This window comes from Cyprinus carpio, chromosome A21 (genome assembly GCF_018340385.1).
Source record: "Cyprinus carpio isolate SPL01 chromosome A21, ASM1834038v1, whole genome shotgun sequence".
Lineage (NCBI taxonomy): Eukaryota > Metazoa > Chordata > Actinopteri > Cypriniformes > Cyprinidae > Cyprinus > Cyprinus carpio.
This window is the reverse complement of record NC_056592.1, coordinates 644,061-669,124: the sequence shown is the minus strand read 5'-3', so window position 1 is coordinate 669,124 and position 25,064 is coordinate 644,061. Positions and strand designations below refer to the sequence as shown.

The 25,064-nt window shown below is 34.7% G+C and overlaps 2 long non-coding RNA genes across 2 annotated transcripts in view; both read left to right on the top strand.

The window, feature by feature from the left end:
* LOC122149253 overlaps positions 1 to 8,910 on the top strand; it is an 85,144-nt gene extending 76,234 nt beyond the window's left edge. Inside the window, exons 2-3 of the long non-coding RNA XR_006162874.1 lie at positions 7,839 to 8,023; positions 8,233 to 8,910. This is a non-coding gene — a long non-coding RNA (uncharacterized LOC122149253). The remainder of the gene's footprint in view (positions 1 to 7,838; positions 8,024 to 8,232) is intronic.
* Positions 8,911 to 22,673: 13,763 nt separating this feature from the next.
* On the top strand, positions 22,674 to 24,970 carry LOC109103925. The gene is made up of 3 exons (XR_002020130.2): positions 22,674 to 22,999; positions 23,229 to 23,355; positions 23,795 to 24,970. It is a non-coding gene; the product is annotated as an uncharacterized LOC109103925 (long non-coding RNA).
* Positions 24,971 to 25,064: the final 94 nt, after the last annotated feature.

Here is a 25,064-nt window from a genome sequence, read left to right as displayed (position 1 = left end):
CAGTATTTATTTTACTGGGTTTAACCACATTGGTGTCTGTGTGTCATAAAGCACAACACATCATGTTGGTTACGGGTGTTTATAAACCTCAAAATCTCAGGATGGTCCTAAAGCTAAAGATGGTACTTTACACGCATCTGTTCATTTCTCAAAATGCATGAAGAAAGTCAGATCTCCCCTATTTTACCAAAGAGCTTTGATCAATCTTGATCATAACATTTCAACTTAAGTTCTAAGTCACATTAACATTAATGGGCAAAAAGTTTCTGTAAGTTCATGTACCTTGAAATATGAGACCAGTTTTTGCTCCAGTGAGCTAAAACCAACTTGAGCTGAAATGTGTATAATCTATCAAACATCCGTATAATCCATAATTTGTTGTGCACAATGAGACAAGAATGGCCGCTGTGGTTAAACCAAGCAAAAATAAATCAAATAAATAAAAGGTGATTCATTTAACATAGTAGCCCTTTTATTCTCTCCCGTTAATGTAAACTGATTTTAATACATGGATCTTTGCATTTATTAAATCTATTTCATGCTACAGTTAAAATATATTGAATCATTGCTGTTTTTCATTTGTCAGTGTTATGCAGTTTCAAATGTGCTGTTTTCGTTTTTTTTATCATCTTATAGTGGATCAGGTTCAGGTTCTCGAGGTGAATTCATCACCTTATGCTAGTGCTGTTGACTCTTGCAGTGTTCTGCAAAGGTCCGCCCACTCACTGTTCGCGTGTCACAATTTTCATCATTGTCTGTTGCCTCAGATGCTCTATGTGAAGACTTCCAGAGATTTTTTTATTAACAAAATCACTAAATTAAGGATCAGTATCTGCCCTTATTTAACTCTCCCCCTATTATGCCGCGTACCTCCTGTGTTTGGGAGGCTTTTGTTCCCATTAACCTCCAGACACTGAAGGATGTGAGCGCCAAGCTCAAACCTTCATTCTGCCCAAATGATATCATTCACCCGAGATTTTTTTTAAATTAATCCTCAACTCGGTGGGTCCAGGTATGGTATCCCTTATTAACAAGTGTCTAAGCACTGGCTCTGTTCCGGCCAATCTTAAAGTGGCTAAGATCACTCCTCTGCTCAAGAAGCCTTCACTGGATCCTTCTGTTTTAAAAAAATTACCGGCCCATCTCTGTCCTACCTTTCATTTCCAAGTTATTAGAGAAAATCGTGTTGGATCAGTTCCAACACTTTTTGTCAAATAACTGTATATATGAGGTCTTTCAATCTGGGTTTAGGACTGCCCACAGCACTGAGTCCGCTCTCCTGCGAGTGCTAAACGACATTTATCTCTCCACTGACTCTGGAGACACTGTGGTTCTAGTTCTCCTAGATCTGTCCGCGGCTTTTGATACCGTTGACCACCCTACTCTGTTAGCTAGACTGGAGACGTGGGTGGGCATAAAAGGCTCTGTCCTCTCATGGTACCAGTCTTACCTTACTGACAGAAAGTTTTAAGTAAAGATGGGAAACTTTTCCAGCTCCATGGCACCTCTGAGATGTGGTCTTCCACAGGGCTCTATTTTGGCTCCCTCTCTATTTTCTCTTTACATGCTACCGCTGGGCACAATTTTTAGGAAACACTGTGTATCATTTCACTTTTATGCAGACGACACCCAAATTTACATTCCAATCAAGCGCAATAATCCTGCAGCATTAAACTCTCTTCATCTATGCTTAGAGGAGGTGAAGGCATGGCTAACTCAAAATTTCCTATCTCTTAATGATGATAAGACCGAGGTCATTGTTTTCAGCCCGAGTGAAAGGTCCCAGTGCACATGCCCAGACTTGGGGAGTCTATCTCCCTTTAAATCTACAGGAGTACGGAACTTAGGTGTTCTTGTTGACCAGTCTTTAAAGTTTGATAAACACATCTCATCTGTAGTCAGTTCCGGTTTCTACCAACTTCGCCTTACTATCTAAAATCAAAGGCTTTCTCACTCCAATAACTCTGGAAATGGCGGTTCATGCCTTCATCACGTGTCGGTTGGATTATTGCGACTCACTATATTGCGGTATATCAGATTCTCAAATCTCCCGTCTTCAGCTAGTCCAAAATGCTGCGGCCAGACTCATCCATAATTGTCGCAAATATGATCATATCTCTCCCATCCTCAGATCTTTACATTGGTTACCAGTCCGGCAGAGCATAGATTTTAAAATTCTTCTCTTTGTCTTCAAATCTTTACACAACCTAGCACCGGTTTATCTCTCTGAACTTATTCATCCGTACATTCCGTCCAGAAGTCTCAGATCCTACGACCAGGCGCTGCTGGTAGTCCCTCGTGTCAGACTTAAGCGTAGAGGGGAGCGTGCTTTTGCGGTGGCAGGGCCTTGTCTGTGGAACACCATGCCTCTAGAGATCAGAACGGCTCCCAACCTCTCCGTTTTTTAAGTCTCTGGTCAAAACTTATCTATTCTCGTTAGCATATTGATTACTTTTCTTAGACTGTTCTTATTATTTTACATTTGTTTCATTGATTTATAATTAATCTTAGCTTAGTTGTTCTCTATGTGCTTATGTGTGTTTTGCTGCTTTTATTTTTATATGCTTGTTCTGTAAAGCACTTTGGTCTGTCTAGCAGCTGTTTAAATGTGCTATATAAATAAATGAACTTGAACTTGATCATTGGAAGTGTCTGAGAATAAATGGAGGCGTCAGATACACAGACCCAGCAAGCCCCTCCCTCAAAGCAAGCAAGCAAGCCCCTCCCTCAGCTGATCCAGAGCTCCAGTCCCGATGCTTCACTAACATCTACATCTAATGTCAGATAAGAAACTGAGAAGCACGCTGACCAGATACAGACTCAGATAAGACAGTATATTGATAACTGGCGCCCTGTTAGAAAGGCAGAGGGTATTTCTAGACTTATTTATGCAGCAATGGCTTTACAGCTTGATAAAAAGTTAAGTAAAGAAACTGACAAAATACTGATCGACTTTATTTGGAAAAATAAAATACATTACATAAAGAAGACCGTTATTATGAATTCATAAGAAATTGGTGGCCTAAATGTTTTAGACTTTGAAACATTAAATAATACATGTAAGGCCTTTTTATCATGGTCTTTGTTCCACAAGCATAATTTATCACCTCATATACTATATGTGGAACTATAAGGATATATTTTATAAACACAAATCACTTTTTCTGAAGCATTGGTTTGATAATGGCATCATATTGGTGGATCAGTTATTACATTTAAATGGTTGTCTTTTTACTTATGGTAAGTGTTTTGAACATTATTAAGTTCCTGTTACACCAGGGGATTATGCAAAAGTTTTTGGGGCTATTTCTCCTTAAGTTTGTATGTTATTTAAACATCAGACAAGAATAAACATCCAACAGTGGTCTCTTCCTAATATAATAAGTTCTTATATTGGTAACATCTGTTATTCTCTTAAATCACACAACAGTTCCGTAAGAGCTTTATTTCAGCTAGACACTGGGTTTTTGCCTTGTGTTTATTCATATTGGAATTGCCTGACAGACAATAATGTTTGGAAAAAGGTTTGGTTAATACCTAATCAATATTTAATTACAAACAAGGTAAAGGGAGTATCATTCAAAAGTATACACAGGATTTACTCAGCCAAATATTATTATTATTTGGTCAAATTTAAATCCTTTTTCATCAGTTGACCTGAAACTGTGGTACATTTGTTTTGGCATTGCCCTTTTGTAAAACAATTTTGGTGCAATGTCTGTGATTTTATTGTACAAAATATTGAGTTATTTTGTTTTGTTTTGAAAATATGCATTATTTGGTATCTTAGAGAATAGCAGATAAAAAAAGTCACGTTTACATGATAAATCTTATTTTTTTTTTACATGCAGAATTTCATATTCACAAATGTAAGTTCTCCTGCAAAAACCTTGCTTTATTATTTTAGGAAGGAAATGGAGCATTATATTGATACTATACGATTTTCCATTAAAAACAAAAGACAATTAAAACGGTGAAAGTTTGTAAACACTTTAATATTTTTTATATAAATCTGTATAAGTATACAGCCCCTCTAGTGTATAATTGTTTATATCATGTATAATGTTATATACAGGTAACTTGTTCTTGTTAAAAAAATATCTATGAATATGACTGTATGCGTTTCTATTTACTACCACAAGAGGTCAACACAATCCCGAATAAAGCAAGACATGAAAACGTGAAAAAGAAAGAAAGAAAATACATTCAACATATTCAAATAGCCTATATAAAGTCATTGCTTCAGTCAGTTAAAACATCACCATGATCTGACAAGTTCCTTAAAATTAATTTTGCAACTAAGCACCCAAATACAGGTACAAGCAGTGATGTGCAAACGAGGATGTTTTATAACTGATGAAGATAAAGTGAAAGTAAATCGATTCACTTCGATTTGGTGAACTGGTTCGACCGGTTCACTAAGAAGATCCGGTCAAATAGAACGATACAAAAACACATGGATTTGCTACGAGAGGCCTTTATTCACCCAGTGTGAAGCACGTTTTATTATGGATGTGTGCTTTATTTGACGACTTGTGGACTGTGCAACTGCAACACCCACTGACTGCAATGATAGAGCTTGGAAGAGCCAGGACAATTTTTAATATAACTCCGACTGGATTCGTCTGAAAGAAGAAAGTCATATACACATAGGATGCTTCGAGGGTGAATAAAACACAGGCTAATTTTCATTTTTGGGTGAACTAACGTCACACAATTCAAAGTTCCACAGTTCCACCAGCGAGGGAGATGAATGAAATAATAAATCGCTAAACAAATATATCAGAAGTTGTCGTTTAGTGTTTATTTACAAACTTGGACTGACTGACCACGAACAGGAAATAGAACTTACTTGCGGCATTTTTGATTCTCGCGTCTTTCTGTTTTTTGTTTTTCTTTGAACAATTACGTTTTGGGCTAAAAGTGTATTGTAACGCAACCGTTACTGAACATGTACCAAGTAAAATATTACTGAAAAATTATTAGTAATGCCTTACACTACTGCGTTACAGCAAAAAGTAATCTAATACCCTAACACACTAATTACAAAAACCCTTACTCCCAACACTTGTTAAAATCATAAGAAATAGTTTACTGATACTGTTTTTGAAACCAAGTCTTTGCATGACTACATGGAACACTGCATCGAACAATGGTTTGGGGAAAAAAAGTTAATAAAAAATAATAATAAATAAAAGCTTATACATCAGCTCAAATACGGTTATCTAATTAGCTGTCCTTTTCTGTGTACTAAACTCCTGAAACACTGGTGTCTTTCTGAAACTGCTGTCTCTGATAGTTTTCTCAGAATAAGTAAAATGCTCATGGAGCAGTTCTAGAGACTATGTTTATGTGCATATAAACACAATGAGCTTCAGTAGTATGTGTAGTAAATGAAACCGCATGACTGTGCCATTAATTTACACTAGCGGACTGGGAAAAAAAATTTCAGGCCGCGAAATCTCACACTCATACACCCACAACACATTCTGAAACATGGACAACCCTATTTTTCTTTTTTTGTATGGCCCTGACATAAAAAAGGTTTAAATCTTTAGGTTGGGGACATGCAAAATAATTAAAAGTTCTCTCCTGAACTGCACCTTCTTCCATTTTTATTTTCAGTCTCTTTATCTCTCTCATGACTTTAATACTTAAGATTTAACAAAACTATACTCTCTAAATTGCCCACATGTCAAAATTAGTACATCACTACAATATCTTTATAGAAGAATCCTAATACTGAACATGAGTCATGCTTTTTCCTTACAAAAATAACCATGCTTTTATTAGGCTATAGTAAAAGTACAGTAACCAATGTTTTTTGTTTTTTGTTTTTTTTGGACAAGTGGATTACCATTTGTATTTATTTTTACTACAAATTCCATGGTTAAACTATAGCTAGTGTAGCAAAAAACATGGTTAATCTGTCTGATAAATTACTACTGTAACATTACAATAGATAATAATGATGTTCTTTATACAGTATTTTGAGTGATGGTAAGCAATGGGCTGCTGCTGCTTAACTAAGTAACAAAGACAAAACTACAATAGCATATTTACAGATGAAACTGACCTGCACTTGAAACCCTGAACAGTAGTTGCTTCTCTGCTCCAGCTGTGCGCTTCCACAGTCCACTCCATTCTCTCTGTCGCACTGATTACTCTGAGTCTGATCCAAACCGTTTGGTGGAGGCGCGGAGAGCGCGCGAGCAGAAGCATTGCAGTCACGACTGACCAATTCATGATTTATTAGAGATTTAATTATCAAATGGAAATAATCGCTTTGGAACATTCGGCAGGCAACTATACAATAATAATATTAAAATAGCGGGCCACATCGGCTGCCAGGCCACCGGGAATTGTCCCGGTTCTCCTGATGGCCAGACCGCGCCTGATTTCCAGACACGCAGCACGTGCAGGATTCATAGATTGTCTTTTTGCGGCTTAATATTCACAGACACTAGTGAGTCCATATCGGGTTTTGATTCAAGTGTTCTGACCTACTTTTGATTTATTCATCCAAAATGTGGTGTATTCCGTCCGAGGCGTGAGAAGGCGTTGTTTGTTGTAACTTAAAATGATGCATCTGTTAAATGGGTCGCAGTGAATGTGTTATCTCAGGGAATCGGTCGCAATGATCTTGTGTTTCATTGTAAAGCAGACACAATTAAGTATTTAATTAAGTATCACTTGTCTATATTTGTGGTAAAACTGCTGCCTAAAACTGCTCACATTTTTATTTCCTGGATTTCAGACTTTTGAATTTGGTGGCTATGGGATTTTGTTTTATTCAGTACTCTGCCATCTGTATTTGCCAAGCTTTCAATAGGTTAATTCACTCAGCACGCATTTTTCATTCCACTGCTGTACTTTTCCATTGTATTTCAGTGTAAATGCGCTACTAGACGTCTTGAATGCTGCGCTCTCGTCTCAGGTCTTCAGCAGCTTCTCGCGCAAAATTTTTGTGCATAATAGCCTCATTCTAAAACACGGCGCTCAAGTTAAAAGAAATTCAGCCTCTAAAACACGTCTCTAGTCTAAACCTTGCACTTAAAACAAAAATAAATGAAATAACTAATAGACATCACCATACTTCCCCAGTTGATTGATCATATCAAGAATGGAAAACATTTTTTGTATTAGAAGTTTTTTGAAATGTTATGTTAAAATATGCAAATGTGGCATTGTTTAATTACATATGTACTAATTTGCATACATTTCCAGCACATAAACTCATGTTCATAATTCTTGTTTCATTTTGATTTTATTACTACATAAATAACTACAAAAGACAAAAAATACGAACAACTACTACTTTTTTTAGGAATAAAATGTTGTACAAAATCAGGCAAAGTGTATGTGAACAGCCCCCAGTAAAAGCATTCAGAAAATAGACAGGAATAAAACTGTAAAGTTTGGATTGTGTAAGTGATGCTCAAGTGGAAAAATCTCATTTTGAAAAAATGGCCCTAAAGATCTTGATTGAAATCCAGTTGAAATCTACAGACACAGATAAAGATTAATAAAAGAAACAGTTAAAAGTTTATTTTGTATGTTTTCTTTCTCTTTCTTTAATCACTCCCTCTCACTCCGTTAGTAACTGTGGTGTCAGAGCAGTTGTGATTATAGTTGATACAATGTTTCCTCTGTAACCCTCGGACCTCACTGAGTGCACATCTCTCTGAAATATATGAGAACACTGAAGAGCATCATGGAATAAAACATCAAGAGTTTTTAAACTGTATGACTTCATCTGAATTTGACGCACTGGTGTTTGATTAATTAATGGCACCAGCTGTAACTACACCATTTATGTTGTCTGCATGATTAAACAGGAATAAATGGAACGAGGACATGAAAAAACACACACAGAAAGCTGCTGGAGCATCAGAAACCACCGAGGAGCAAAAAACAAGAGGAAAGACAGAAACAGAGGCCAGAAATGAAACAAAAACCAGTGGAGAGAAAAGCAGACAGAGGCTTGTTAGATGTGACAGTATGAAGAAAAGAAGGCCAACGTGTAAGTGTTGTTCATTATGAAACTTATCTTGCTAGATATTAGTCAGTCTTGTCAAAGTGATAATCAAACAGATTCAAGCTTCCTGCAGTCACAGATGAATGAAATATTTACAGATGTGTGATTCTTTCACTGATGTATTACTTTGATAATACTAAAAAACTATAAATTAAAAACAATGATAATAATCTATATCCTTTCATGATTTCTAGTCTCAGATGATCCACAGGGGCCTGTAAAGTTTGATACAGATGTTCTTAAGAACACACAACACACCACAGCAGATCAAGACCAGAACAACATCATCATCTCAGACTCAATCTGAAACTGACTAGTGAACGTTTCTTTCCTTGATGACTAATAACTGTATTACCTCGCTGCTGCTGCTGCTGCTGCTGCTCTTTATCATTAATAACCTCTGGATTACACAGAGACCTTTGTGTTTACAAAATTATTTCTTTCATATTGCACTGCGTTTCATGTATAATGTATTTATTTGTATTACTGTATATTTTGGTATATTTCTGTATAACATACTGTACATCATACATGCTGAAATACTGGATCACAGATATTATGACATCCCAGGTTAAAAAAAAAGAAAGAAAAGTGCACTAAAATACACTATTTCAGAAATGCTTCAGTAATGATTCCACTGCGTCCCGTGTCAAAGGGTCTTTAAATCAAAAGTGTAGGTTTACTTGTTGGTGTGTTCTACTCTACATCAAGCACATCTCTTTCTATTGCTCTTTCATTCATGCTTCTTTTTCATCTACAACGTTCCAATAATTCCTGCTCACTAAAAGCTGCACAGATATATATTTTCTTATCACTCAGGCCTAACATGCAGTAATGCTTTAAACACGTTTGACAAGCTGGTTGATAAAAAACTACAGCCGATTAAATAATCTTAAATCTATTTGAATACAAAATATTAATTTGTATTTCAAATACATATTTTAAATACACATATCTGAAATACTGCCCCTCCCTGTGCACCTTGATTATAGTTTACATATTTATTTATATTTTGCACTTGATTTGTTTAACCATTTCAGTGATAAAATACACATTCTGTTGTTCATCATGAACTGCCATCTGGTTGTAGGCTGTTGGTGGAGGAGTATTTTCTTTTTCTTTTCTTTTCCTGCATCTTCTCTTAAATGTCCTAAAAAGGGGGCTGTAGTATATGCTGGTGCATATAGACCAGGGGTCACCAGACTCAGTCCTGGAGGGCTCCAACCCTAATCAAACACAGCAGAACCAGCTCATCAAGCTCTTCTTAGGTATACTTGAAGCTTCCAGACAGGTGTGAGGACCCCTGATACAAGCTATTAAATAACTACGTCTGTGATTATTGATGCTGTTTACATCAACGTCCCACCAGAGCAGTGTTTCCCAGCCTTTTTTAGCCGCTGCACCCTTTAACAAATTTGTGGCACCCTACTAAATTAATTTTGTCACAATACTTGAATTTCTAACTTCGATGTGATGCTTCGATATGATAGCAGGGAAGAACTGCAGAATATACTGTAATATATATTTATATTTAAAAAATGACAAGTAAGCAGTCAGTAATAAAATAAGAACAAATAAACAAATTACTAATGAAAGCACAATAAATAATAACGATACAAATGAAATAAATTGCTTTAGTTTTTCAGGTAGGTCTAACAGTAGGGCTATTAAGAGATTGCGTTTTCTTTTTTTTCTACTAATTCTATCCAAATAATGTTTAGTTCTAGCTATTATTATCAGAACACGTGATCATAACATAGCGGTTAGTGAAATTTCCCATATACCACACTCATGTTACAGCAAACAGAAACTATACTACAGAGATGTTTACTGTCAGCTCGATTTGAGTGTGTTTTGATGTTCTGATGACCATGAACGGTAAATGAGAGGAGTGGAGCGCCACGTGAAAGTGAAACCGAAAATGCTGCAGCCGGAATTTCTTTGTATCTCTTTATTGGAGACATCAGAAATGGATATCATACAATAGATGCTTTTTGAACATTTTAGCAATTTAAAAATCTTGCAATTTAAAAGCCCAGTTGGGAAACACTGCACCAGAGGCTAATATTGAGATGTTCTTAAGTGCAAGTTGTTACATCAGGCCCCTGGCAGCCCGTGTGTGATTCATTTGTGTAGCAGTAAACGCGTTCATGGTGCTCTACTCTCAGGTTTGTTATGAATAGAATCCAAATATAGTTTGCATCACAACAGAATATCAAAATCGGAAACAATTCATAGACATGAATGTTTTCTCACTGGAGCAGTTTGGAGCTTGTAAAAGATAATTTTTGAGTATATTGTTGCATGTGTTCTCTGGTGTTTATTGGTTGATTTCACTGTGAAAGTATCAACAGAACTATTCATAACTGATTTTAATTCACTTTAGTAAATTGTCTGAAATAGTAGAGCGTGGTACATTTTGTGCAAGTAAACGTGACAATGGACACTCAAGAACAGAAAAGTCTTGATCTGATGCTTTAACAATTAATATTGATGATCAGAATCGGCTGATCGTATTGTTAAAATATCGGTGACTAGTGTCTGCCTCAGTTTCTTGATCGGTGCAGCACTATAAACTGATCCTGAACTTCAACATTTATCCCCTCTATATGAACTGGAGGAAAACCATCATTTGTTTGTGTTTTTAATTCCCAGTTTCTCACGATTCAGACAGACCTGCAGAGATTCAGTCGATTGTTTCAAAGAGAGACATTCATAGATGAGGCGAGATATTAATAATCATTTTATTTTATTTTACAACTGTAAAAATACAATACCAATAGTAATATCTTTTTTCATTTTCAGATCATAAAGTTTTTTTTTGTCAGAAAACAGCAGGAAGCTCTTGACAAATCTGGAGAAGTGGAGCATGATGTGCATCAGACTGACTGAGAGCTGGGACTTTTATTCTGAAGGGACATCAACACACACACACACACACACACACACAACCAACTGCTGGTCAAAAATATGACATCTTTAGTTTTATGTTTGTAGTTCTGGTTGTGTTTTATCTTCTCGTTCATTGTCTCAAGTTGTTTCTTAGTTTGTCTGTTTAAGGTTGTGACTTTGTTTCAATGTTTGCTGTGCATTGATACATTAACATCATCATTCAAAGAAAAGACCCCAAAATAATTTACAGATTAAGAGTTACATATTCATTTGTAAATATAGTATATGCTTTAATTTGATCATTTCTAACTGTATATGTTACTGTCTGATTTATAGACTCTGCTTTTGTTGCCACGGATCCTTAAATATGATCATCTTTTCTTGAAGAACCACCTTCCTACAATAGAAAGGCAACTTTATACTGTCATGTTTATACTATTTTTATATTTATACTGTTAAAAATAAATTGTAAATATGTAAAATAATACCTGGCTAATTTTCCTGGTGCGCGTCTGGACAAAACGCTTTATATCTAAAAATGGTCTTGTTTGAAAGAAGACATTCTAATCTAAAAGATAATATTGAGTATATAGATATTTGTGGCTGTTTGCGGCTGACTGAAGCGGTGCTACGAGCATAAATAAAAATTTGCTCTGAGGTGAGAAATTTCACATCGCGATTCTATTGAAGATCATTCGATCTGTGATTGTCACACAATAAAATGATCTACATCGTTGAATTCCTGACAATAAGAGCTTTCTTGTGATATATGACTTGACTGTTTTGTGAAAAATATATAAAATACACATTCTTTGCAAAATATTATTCACAATTGTTAGGCGGAAATTTGTGTGTGGGACAAATATATTACTAAGCTTGATTTCACTACTTTATGAATCAAAACCCAAATGAATGGTATTCTTTGTAAAGAAGACACTCTAAGTTTTCAAATGAACCCATATATGGGCTGATACCATATAAGGAAGGCTTTGCAAATGAAACACGAACATTTTGTACGTAGTTTTTGGACCCAGTACTGGGTCCGCAGAGTTTTAGTGACACTTAGCTTGCATTTCATTTTAAAATCTTTATTTGAATGTGGCAATTCACATTTTTATTTAAAAAGCTTTATTTGAATATGGTAACATAATATTGCGCTCTACAATATTTCTATGAATAAATCTCTCACAGACTATCAGCCAATCACTATGTGCACAGTTAGTAAGTATGCTGACATCATCCATAGCAACGAGGTCAACCCCGCCCTTACTCTTAACTTAAGACTTCTGTCTGTTCCTTAGTAAAAGTTTGCCTCAGCAGCTTTGTGAATATGTTTCAATAAAAAACTCTTAGCTAAAAACTTTTACTGCTATTTAGGAGAACTCCTAGGGGTAAGATAAAATGTTTTGTGAATATGGGCCCTGATGTTTCTGATTCATATTACAGGACAAGTGTTAGAGAATCAGCTTCATCATACTGCTTTGGAGAGAAGGAAAAAGCTGACGACACAAACAAAAATGATATTTTAAAAAGATACTAAGAATGAAAACTGGGATTAATATCAGATGGGTTCGTACAGTAAAATGACTAAAAAGTAATGCATGATAATTAAGACAGATTTAACATGTAAAGTTACATATTGTAAACTATTGACTCTTATTCATGTTAATGTTCTGGTGATAGAAGTGATACATTAAGACAAACTAAACATAATGATAAACAGAGAAATAATAGTGAAATAGGCCTAGAAATAGAAATAACACATCTACAGAATCTCTTAAATCATAGCAGAAAAAAACTGCTATTTTGTTAGTGCTGAAATAAAACTCTAAAGATGCTATAAGCAGGATTTTTACAATCAAAATCCATCAGAGATTCTTGTCATCATAATCATCTGAGTCTGATCTGCACTGCAGTAAAGAAATAAAGAGCACTACCAAACTACTCAATAGAGAATCATCAGAGTAATAATAAACAGATGATCACAGGGACACCACTTCCTGCTACTGAGGACATCCAGAGAAAACGCTGTCTACGTCGAGCTCACAGCATTCTTAAGGAGCCCCCGGACAAGGACCAGCTGATCCAGGAACAGCTTTTTCCCTACAGCTGACTCCTTGCTGAACTCTGCCCTCTGTGAAGTTGAGGATGTACTCAGGAAACCTCAAATACCAGTGATGCCTTAAAATTTTTGGACACATGGCATGTACATTTCAGTTCCTCTAAAACTCTCAACATTTGACTCCTCAACATCAGAGATCTCAGAGCTGCAGGACATTCATCTATTTTTTTTAGCTCATCAGAAGGTAATGACACTTTTAGCTTTAATCAAAATTAAAATAAATTTTAACAAATAATACTCCACATAAATCTCTCACAAATTAAAATTAAGCAAAATTTAACTCTAAATTGTATCAGACCTAATTTGCTCAACTTAAAATTCAGTATTAGAAGAATAATTAATAATGTGTTGTTTCAACTTAAAAAAAAGTAAGTGTTCATGCTTAACTTAAAATTTGTTGAGATAACTTAAATATCCAGCTTAAGTAAACTAAACTAAATTTAACTGAACTTATTTTAAACTGTTATAACTAATTGCAGCAGTATTTTTTTATACAGTATATATATAAATATATATATATATATTTTTTTTTCAGTATATTATTGTATTACACTCAGTTGTACAATTGTTTAAGACTATCAAACTTTTCACAGATGTCACAGATTCTTAAATATAACGCTGCAGTAATCTCTTTATTATTAAACTGACACTGTTTTTATCCACCATTAAAATTCCAGTTAATGTATAAACTTAACAAAAATCCATGGTTCTCATCTGTAATTATACTTCATTCAAAATGTATTTATATATTATTTTTATTTAGATTTCTACATTAATGTTCTCTGAAATATAACATTTTCAACCTACTATTAGCTTCTTATAGTTGGGTTAAGACACAGTAAGTGATGATTTCTGCACCAGATTTTCTAAAGACATTTTACAAAAGAAACACTGTGTGCTCCTGTTGTTAGTGTTTTTCAAGTCATTGTTTTGTGAGGGTGTTTGCAGGGTGAAAACCTTTGCTGGTGTGTTGATTTAAGACATGTATGAAGGTTTTCTGATAGTTTTAATTTATTTTAAAAGTGAAATTTACTGCTGTGCCAAGATGAAAGTTAGCTGTAGGTTTGATTTTGACATTGTGGGGACAAAACAGCAGACAACCCCAAACTGAAACATAAACCTGTATTACACAATACAGGTGCTGGTCATATAATTAGAATATCATCAAAAAGTTGATTTATTTCATTAATTTCATTCAAAAGGTGAAACTTGTATATTATATTCATTCATTATACACAGACTGATATATTTCAAATGTTTATTTCTTTTAATTTTGATGTTTATAACTGACAACTAAGGAAAATCCCTAATTCAGTATCTCAGAAAATTAGAATATAACTTAAGACCAATACAAAGAATTTTGAATGTCTGAATTACTGCAGCAATGCGGAGTGGCATGGAGTCGATCAGTCTGTGGCACTGCTCAGGTGTTATGAGAGCCCAGGTTGCTCTGATAGTGGCCTTCAGCTCTTCTGCATTCTTAGGTCTGGCATATCACATCTTCCTCTTCACAATACCTCATAGATTTTCTATGGGGTTAAGGTCAGGCGTGTTTGCTGGCCAATTAAGAACAGGGATACCCTGGTCCTTAAACCAGGTTCTGGAAGCTTTGGCACTGTGTGCAGGTGCCAAGTCCTGTTGAAAAAATGAAATCTGCATCTCCATAAAGTTGGTCAGCAGCAGGAAGCATGAAGTGCTCTAAAACTTCCTGGTATACGACCTGTGTTGACCTTGGACCTTACAAAACACATCAAAAAAACACCATCATATGACACTACACCCCAAACCATCACTGACTGTGGAAACTTTACACTGGACCTCAAGAAACGTGGATTGTGTGCCTCTCCTCTCTTCCTCTAGACTCTGGGACCCTGATATCCAAAGGAAATGCAAAATTTACTTTCATCAGAGAACATAACTTTGGACCACTCAGCAGCAGTCCAGTCCTTTTTGAAGCGAGATGCTTCTGACGCTGTCTGATGTTCAAGAGTGGCTTGACACAAGGAATGCGACAGCTGAAGCACTGACTCCAGCTGCAGTCCACTCTTTGTGAATCTCCCCCACATTTTTGAATGGGTTTTGTTTCACAATCCTCTCCAGTGTGCGGTTATCCCCATTGCTTGTACCCTTTTTCTCTACCACATCTTTTCCTTCCCTTCGCCTCTCTATTAATGTGCTTGGACACAGAGCTATGAGAACAGCCAGCCTCTTTTGCAATGACCTTTTGTGTCTTGCCCTCTTTGTGCAAGGTGTCAATGGTCGTCTTTTGGACAACTGTCAAGTCAGCAGTCTTCCCCATGATTGTGTAGCCTACAGAACTAGACTGAGAGACCATTTAAAGGTTTTGCAGGTGTTTTGATTTAATTAGCTGATTAGAGTGTGGCACCAGGTGTCTTCATTATTGAACCTTTTCACAGTATTCTAATTTTCTGAGATACTGAATTTGGGATTTTCCTTAGTTGTCAGTTATAAACATCAAAATTAAAAGAAATAAGCATTTAAAATATATTAGTCTGTGTGTAATGAATGAATATAATATACAAGTTTCACTTTTTGAAATGAAAAATTCAAATAAACCAACTCTAAAATTAAAATCTAACAATAAAAACATCACATAACATCACTGACAAATGCCAAACTCCACTCAATAAAATATAAATTCTACATAACCAAATAAATACATGGCAGAACATCTGTGGAGCGTCACAAACTGCAGGAATCAGAAAATGAGCAGCAAAAAGGATGAGACACAATCTACTGAAGCAGGAGAGAAACAGAGTAAGAGTCGAGTCAGACGGAGCAGCACTGATGGAGAAAGACCAAACTGTAAGTGTTTATGATCTTTATGATACAACACTGATACTTGTATTTATTTCAGAATATAAACATTCATACACAAAAAATTAGATTAGATTAGATTCAACTTTATTGTCATTATGCAGAGAACAAGTACAGAGCTAACGAAATGCAGTTAGAATCTAACCAGAAGTGCAAGAATATAGTGTTTTATATACATAAAAAAGTGCAAAATAAGTGAAGCTATGATTTAAAGAATGTACAGTGTGGTTGCTATATACAGTATTGAGCAGAGTATATACAGAATATAAATAGGAATGCAGTGTAGGATTGTATGTACATAATGAACAGAGCAATGTAGGATTATATATACACATTATGAACAGCAGCAACAACGTGAGAACAGTGGTAATAATTACAGTTGGATGAGTGTGAAAAAGTATTGTTAAAAATGAATTCTATGCAAAAACAGTAGTGCAATTATATTTTATATAGAATAGTTTACTGTGCTTTGTACAGTAATACTTGGTTTATTGGTGTTATCTGAAAGCATAAAATTCATCCATTGTATCTTCATCTCTTCACTTTCAGATATAAAAAACCATAATATTATTATTTAGAAAAAAGCAGCAAGAAAGCCCTTAAAGCTTTTCTTTTGTTGGCGGCAGCTTTTTAAGAGTTTATGGAGAAACAGAGCATGGTGTGCATCACAGACTGACTCAAAAACAAGAACAATACTATGAAAAAAAAAAAATTGGCTATGAAACAAAACCAAAATATCAGATCTGGTTGTGTTTTATCTTCCTATTCAGTTAATAGCTCACAAAAGGTGATACTTTATCCGCCAAAAAATGAAGATGAAAAAGAAAGATGATGAAGAACACAGAACAAAATTACATTTTTGTCATCTATTGAAAATAACTATTTATTTTTAGATTATATTTTTTGGGAGTTTTTTTACTTACCTTTAACCATTAAGTTTTTTTACTTACCATTGACCAATGAACTGGATTTTACTGTAGCATTATTACAGTCTTTTAATGTTAAAATCATGATCATTTTGACACTGTATATAACAGTTATCAACTATAGTTAGCTTTTAACTTTTAACTTTTAACTAATCATAAAATCTGTAAACCTTTTCACAAGCCAGAATTACTGTTTTGTTATTTATATCACTGCATGATTAAAGTTATAATGTGTTGTACACTCCTGAGCATAAACTGCTTAGACTAGTTTTAAAAGGTTAGTCGTCTAATTTGTTAAAGACTGGTCATAACTTTTTAAAGTCAGTTACAAAAAGGTAGACTGGACCGATTTGTACAGTAGTGCCTATATTTGTCCAGCTGGCACCAGGTTTAATTTCCTACTGCATTTAAAAAAAAAACAAGAAATTATATTGTGCATTAAAACTATGTTTTCAGTACATATTGTGGCTACTGTCAAAGTATACTGTATAATGTTTTTGTAAATTAAAATCAGTATAAATTTGTAAAGAGTAAAAATCACTCATCTGTTTATTAGTGAATTATTGTAAGGACAATTATTATAATGACTACATTGATAGATTTCATTTACATTTCTTATGAAAGTGTGATCTGATATAGAGGTTTATGGGATGTTCTGAGCTGTAATGCAGATTATCTCCAGTAGAGGGAAACTTCACTGTCTGTCACTCAATCACGTGATCATGATCTCCTGCTACATCTTACAAAACTAACTTACTTACAGATTTCACTTTATCAGGTAATATGTATCCACTTCATTTGTTGTGTGTAATAAGGTTACAAGTGTTTCTTGGAGATCATTGAACAGGGACAGAGTCAAACAGCTCACTAAAATGTATATGGTTATATAAAATTGACTGGATTCTGTGTGGATTTTGTTAATGGCTCAATCAAACCTTTGGTTTTGTGTGCTGATGGTGCTCATGGTTTGATGGGTCTTATCTCAGGTCAATATCACTTTCTTTGATATTAAAAATAATAAACAGTAAATAAATTATTTTCTTACCGAAGACTCTTTCTGGATTCATCTGTTAGCTGATGATGATGATGATGATGATATTTCACATCCATAATCTCCTAACTGAAGAATTTGTGCAAAGTAACATATCAGTATAAATGCACTACAATGAGTCTCACATAACCCATTTCTTTATTACCGAAATAAAAGTGTTTCACAAAACAAGACCAGAGTGTTTAACCCTTTCAGACTCCAGCAGCAGCTGCTCGTGTAAATGTGTGATGAATCACACCTGATTCACATCAGCAGCTCATCAATGACTTTAACCAACACACAATAATCCATTACAGCACAAGATGATGAGAGTTTGTGTAACCTTTCTAAAAGTGTTCACACAGACCACAAAATCACTATTATTATTTGTGAGTAATTATTTGTGTGTAACTGAATGACGTTCACTGAATTAAGCTGAAAGAATGTCACTTGATGTGTTTTGTTTTCATTGTAATCTTTGTCCACTAGATGGTGCAACTGGATTTTCAAACGCAAAGGCTTTTAGTGTTAAAAGAGAATTTTAGAAGAGAAATATGAGCTCTGGAGCTGAATGAGGATAATAATGTCTCTCACATGGAGTATAAGCTCACTGACACTCATCTTCACAGACTGTATTTGATGTGTCTGAATATGGATCTTATTATATCACAGGACCAGACTTTGTATACACCTATATAACCAGATTTATGTTAATAAAACGGGGGAATTAAAAGGCTACATTTTGAAAAATTAAGGTGCTTAAAAGCTTCTTCACAGCGATGCCATAGAAGAACCATTGTTGGTTCCACAAAGAACCATCTCTTTCTCACCTTTTTCTAATCTTAAGAACCTTCTTTCACCACAAAGCTTTTGTGAAACAGAAAGGTTCTTCAGATGTTAAAGTGTAATTTTTAATTTTATAATAAAAGCACTTAATCTTTTTGGAGTTTGTGTTTGAAAATAACACCTCAGCAGTACCACAGGCTGATTGCCTCCATGCCACGCCGCATTGAAGCAGTCATTTCTGCTAAAAAGGATTCCCGACCAAGTATTGAGTGCATAACTGAACATAATTATTTGAAGGTTGACTTTTTTTTGTATTAAAAACACTTTTCTTTTATTGGTCGGATGAAATATGCTAATTGTTTGAGATAGGAATTTTGGGTTTTTCATGAGCTGTATGCCAAAATCATCAGTATTAAAACAATAAAAGACCTGAAATATTTCACTTGGTGTGCAATGAATCTAAAATATAGCCTATGAAAGTTTAATTTTTATCATTACATTATGGAAAATAATGAACTTTTTCACAATATGCTATTTTTTGGAGAAGGACCTGTATACCCCTGTCTTGTACCCTGTAGTATTTTTTTTTTTTTTTATTAATGTTATTTAATGTTAGTTTCAAAATTTACCAATCCATTATCAAAAGCTTTATCCATTGACATTGAGCTAACATGACCAAACAATGAACAACTGCATTTTTATTAACACTGACAAAGATTATTAAATGTTGTTTTATATATATATACTTCAAAATGCATATTAGTTCAAATGAGCCCTTAAAAAAAAAGAAATTCCAGATACAAAAAAAGTATTACACTAGTGGGGACATAAACATTTCCTGGAAAACAGAATTAAAATAAGAAATAAGTTTAGTTTCTCTTATGTTTGTGCATTTTCTGTTATTTTCTTACATGTAGTTTCATCAGGAGAAGGAAGCATCTCCACCCTCATGATTCATCACATTTTTCTTATGTTTCACCTCTGTACACACCAAACCAGTTCGTAGGGTTTTTCCAGCAGTGAGTGTACTGTGTGAACGATCACTGAATCTGCTCGGAGTGGTTAGGGGCGGAGTCAAAGACAAATGACGCCCAGTCTGTTTCTGCAGACATCTGATTGGTTCACTCAACGGTGCAGAAGTATTTAAAAGCACGTACACTGACAGTAAGATTCAGCACAAATACAAAACAAAAAGAACATGAATCTTGTGAAGCTTGTATAATGGAGCAGCTGGAGTACAAACTGTAAGTAGACAAAGATCAAATTCAAATAATGTGAATGCTTTAAGAATTTATTCATTTATTCAGAAAAACCTATGAGGTGAAATATGTTTATATTTGACAATTATTTGTGTTTCTACTCTTTAACCAGACACAACCTGAAGAGGAAAAGTGAAAGAGGAGCTTCTTCTTTGTTGGACCGGTTATGGGATTTTGTTCTGATAGATTTATGACCATATAATACATAACATAATATAATACATGTTCAATACAACAACATTGTCATTTTCGGTAGAACTATTGTCCAGTATTTTTAATTAGTGTTTGTGGAAATCTGGCACAAAGTTTCCTGTTGCTGGTGTAGAGTGAAAGGATCGTGTAATTACGCGCGTTTCTATTACAGATTTGCGCAAAACTTATAGCAATATTTTATAAATATCGATAAAGTATTGCGAAATGACGGCGTTTCCATTAACCCTCTATGGTACGCATTATGTTCTAACCATGAAATATTTTTTTAAATAAGTTTTTATTACATGAAATAGCTTCAAGTAAAAAAAAAAATTTGGGGGGGTATTTAGGAAAACGTTGCCATATGGCAACAGTGTACCACAATGGAAAATGACCAAAAAAGTAGTCCTATTAAACTATGATTATCTTTTCTATTTAAATTGACATTTCTTTTAGATATTGGATAGATTTTTATACTTGGAACTCATGCAAACCAAAAGTAAGCAGGTTCCTATCATTTAACCTTCAAAATAGTACTTAAAAGTATTATAATAATGCTTGCAAACGGACAAAAAAATTCGCTTTTTGTACCATATATGCATATCAAATTCATCAACTTTTTATTTGTTTTACATCCACAAAGATTCCAACAACAAAAAAACAAGTCTTTTTGAAAGTATTTTATACAAGTTAAGTAAATGTATGGTAGCATGGAACATGCACTAATACCATGTAGAACATGAAAACATAAAATTCAGGTATTACCATAGGGGGCTCCCTGAAGTAAAGTGAAAAGTTAAAGTTGTGACATTTGCCAAGTATGGTAACCCATACTCGGAATTGGTGCTCTGCATTTAACCCACCCAAGTGTACACACACAGCAGTGAGAAGTGAACACACACCCGGAGCAGTGGGCAGCTATATCCAGCACCCGGGGAGCAAACTGGGGGTTCAGTGCCTTGCTCAAGGGCAATTTCAGCCCATGGGTATTGAGGGTGGAAGAGAGCGCTGTTCATTCACTTCCAGACCACCGACAACTCCTACCAGCACCGAGACTCAAACCGGTGATCTTTGGGTAACTAGTCCAACACTCTGACTTTTAGGCCACAGCTGCCCCACAGTGTGGGTTTTCCCAGTCCATCACTGTGCACCTGTCTCAATCCAACTCAAGTCACATTTCATGACATCCCATGAAACTGCAAAAAGCAGTTCCTTTCAGCTGTGATGCAAAGGTGCAAGTCACATTTGCTGCTCTTCATGCGGACGATCCCCCTTCAGCCAGGGTATTTGCACTTCCCTTTATTCTCCATGACAGGCCAACTCTGCACTCTTCCTATTGCCCTTTCCATAAAATATAGCTGTATTCATTTTCTGAAATGAAGACATAATTTTGTTATTTATACATAAATACAACTATACTACATATAAACACTTCAAATCATTAAATAACTGTGATAATTTTATTGATGCTACTATCTATAAAAAATCCCAATGGGGAAATACATTACTGCAATTTCACTGTGGTACAGTGTTGCCATATGGCAACAAAACCACCTATTTTCCTATAGTGGTACAGAGTTGCCATATGGCACCTTGATATTTTCTTAATTACAGTAAAACTATGTTAGACAAAATTGATTTATGAATGAAAATATCTAATTTACTTACCAAAGATGTTGCAAAAAATCCCCCTTGAGAAAAAGATGTTTAGAAAATTAGGTAATAGATTTCTGGAGCACTTCAACAGGTGTCTTCTGTGTGAGGGTGACAGTGGAAAAAAGGAGTTTTGGGAGGAACATTTTGTCATGGACTTAAAAACAAAATTGGCTACCTTAAGGCCTACCCTTTTAATTCCCATAAATGTGATATATCGTAGTTCCATACATTATCAGAGCTTGGTAGACATAATAGGGGTCAAACTACAAATATCAAAACATTAAAATAGATAACTAATGTTATGCGACTAAAACGTAACCTTTTGCCTCTCGCGATAATTAAAAGGACATATTCATTAAAATTTGGCTAGTCATTAAAAGCAGGTGTATGCGTGTATGTTCACAGAAGCAGCGCGGAGAGCCGCTGGAAGAAACGAGCACTGACTGGAGTCTCCGCTTCAATCAGCTTCAGTGGCGCTTTTTGCGCAATTTGGAGGCTAATGGAAACGCACCTTTATATATGTTTCATGTCATTTCACCTGCAATTTTGTTCATAAGCTTAATTAACCTCATCCTCTGATGGTTGTGTCACTTCTAATAAAACTGTACAGGTCAGAATCCACACAGACACGTGATAAAAAACAGATGAACGCTGGAAAAAAAGAGCATTTACTGGAAAATAAAATATACTTAATCTTCTTATTTTGAATTTTCAGGTCAGAAACCACTTTATGTTTTGCTTGCTGTTATAATTTTATCTTATCTCATTAGCAACAATAACTAACTGACTATCAATAAATAATTCTAAAAATTTTCCTGTAACTGTAATATAATCTAATAATAAAAATAACTTGTACCCTGTATTAGTTTTTTTTCTCTCTTTTATTTTTTGTTTATTTGTTCTACATTGTAACTGATTTTTTCCTTTGTCTGTATAATGTTCTTGATAAAAAAATAAATAAAAATAAATCAGATGAATGCACCAGCTGTGGGTGTGGCTATCACCTGATCACCTGACCACCCAGTTTCACACTGACCTTTCTGACTGGTTCTGCTTTCCTATATAATGTCCACACGTGAAAGCAAATACTCTCAAACTCACACTGACTCGACACACGAGTCAAGCAGCTGTCTTAAACATAACTTAACCTGTCAGATGTTCACTGTGGATCCTGAGCTCGGCGAGACTTTCTCATATTCAGAGTGATTTTAATAATCATTAAAGCAGCACTGGATATCACTACATGTCCTCTCGTCACAGGTGATACATCTGAACATGATTTTAAATTATTCATATGTTTTAAGGGCAGAAACTGTTTAATTTTGAATTCTTTATCTAGTAACGTTTTAATCAAACATTTTAAAATATATTAAATAAAACATATGTAAAACATAATAAAGAGATCATTTAAATAACACAATTAAATGAAATATAAATAAAATAAGTTTTAATTGCCATCTGTGATTTATTAATTGCTGTTATGCTGCAGTTTCACTCCAGAGAAGAGATTAATGATTAAACACATGGAGGCTGAAGAGAGAGAGAGATGAAGACACAAACCAGTGAACACATGAATCTTGTGAGATGCTGGAGCTTGAATGATATTAGACTGAACTGTGAGTAAACACACATCAGTTGATCACAATCCACACAGGAAGCAGTCACGAGAGTATTAGTAGACTGTCTCACTTTATTTGGATAAACCTCAGACATTCTGCTATGTATACGTAACTTTGCAAGTCCATATCTAACTCTATAACAGTCTATTAATACTCTAACGAGAGTCAGTGTAGTCGCACTTCTAGTTAGTAGAATGTCAAAATCAACTGCAACTCAGTGATTAATGTTGTGATTAACCCTTTCATGCCTCGTGTCCTGATGTAAGACATAACTTTCTTTTAACATATGATATTCTAAATAATTAAACCCATCTAAAAAAAACCCCAATATCAATCTTTTATTATTAGCATATGTAGAAAGGCTATAACAACTGTGTATTAAAAAGAGTAAGCTGTATTTAATCTATGAAGGTAACAGATGTGCTTTCATTCTCAGTCTCTGCTGATCCACACACAGCTGTGAAGAGTCCTGATGTATCAAAGAGAAACACATGTCAGGGAAGACACTGATACATCCTAAACAGACTGAAACAAAGTTACACTTCAGCCAAAACCGACACTCTTCCTCAGTGTCTCTGACTGGTTTTAAACATTCTTAACTCAAGATACATTTACTGGAGAAGCAAAACATTTTAAAGTCTTGTTTTCTGAATAATGTAGCAATATTAAGTGTGTTCATGCTTAAAACAAGAACAAATATCTGGGGTCAGAAAAATAATCTTGTTTCCCTTTGTGAAATTGATTATCAGATATTTCTTTAAAGCATGAACTCACTTAATATAGATACATTATTCAGACGTCAACTTAAAATGTCCCCATCATGATTTAAAGATGTTTAGATATTTATACTTATACAAGAAATACCAAGGAAGAACATAATTTTTTGTAGCATGGAAGTACGTTATATTCTTTCTTCTTCATTTGAATACGTGTCATTTCTTTACTACGATTTATATTATCAATGGACATTACTTTAAGTCATCTCTCATAACAAATGACTCTTTATTGTAATGTAGAAGCATGCATCTCCTGTAAATCTACACTTTGAAATGAGAAAGCGCTAAACAAACTTCAACTGAATTTCATGCTGGCAGCTATAATGGTTTCAGTTGATGCATCGTTTCAATCAGCAATGATGAATCAGCATGTGTGACTGTATTAATGGATTGTGTTTTTATTTGATGAAATCGGCACACTGCAGTCTGTTCTGGACTCTCCAGCTCCTGACAGCATCTTTATTTGTGATGCATTTCAATGCATTTCTCATCTTTTGATGTTTACTGTGCCTTCTGTGTTTGGCGTCATATTGCTGCTTGCACATTTTTGTATTATATTTTTGTCCTAAATCTAAGCTATTTAAAGTATTATTTTACCATACATACCACAGTTAAAGGATGAACTTCCATCTGTTATCTGTCTTTTACGTTTTAATAAGATGTAAGCACAACACAATGCAGAATTTAGAATTCATGTTACTGATGTTTTCTGTAATATATACATTTTTTCTGTAATGTTTTTGTTTATCATGTTTTTAAAAACTCTACTGTAATAGCACTGGACTGAAAATGCAGTGTTGATTCAGCATTAAAAGACGCACTTTGTTATTCAAATAAAATCCATTAAACAATGTGATGTGAATTTTATTTGATGTGCATTACAAACTATATTCTGAGCATCTCATCAAACACAGCAGATGATTTAAAGTG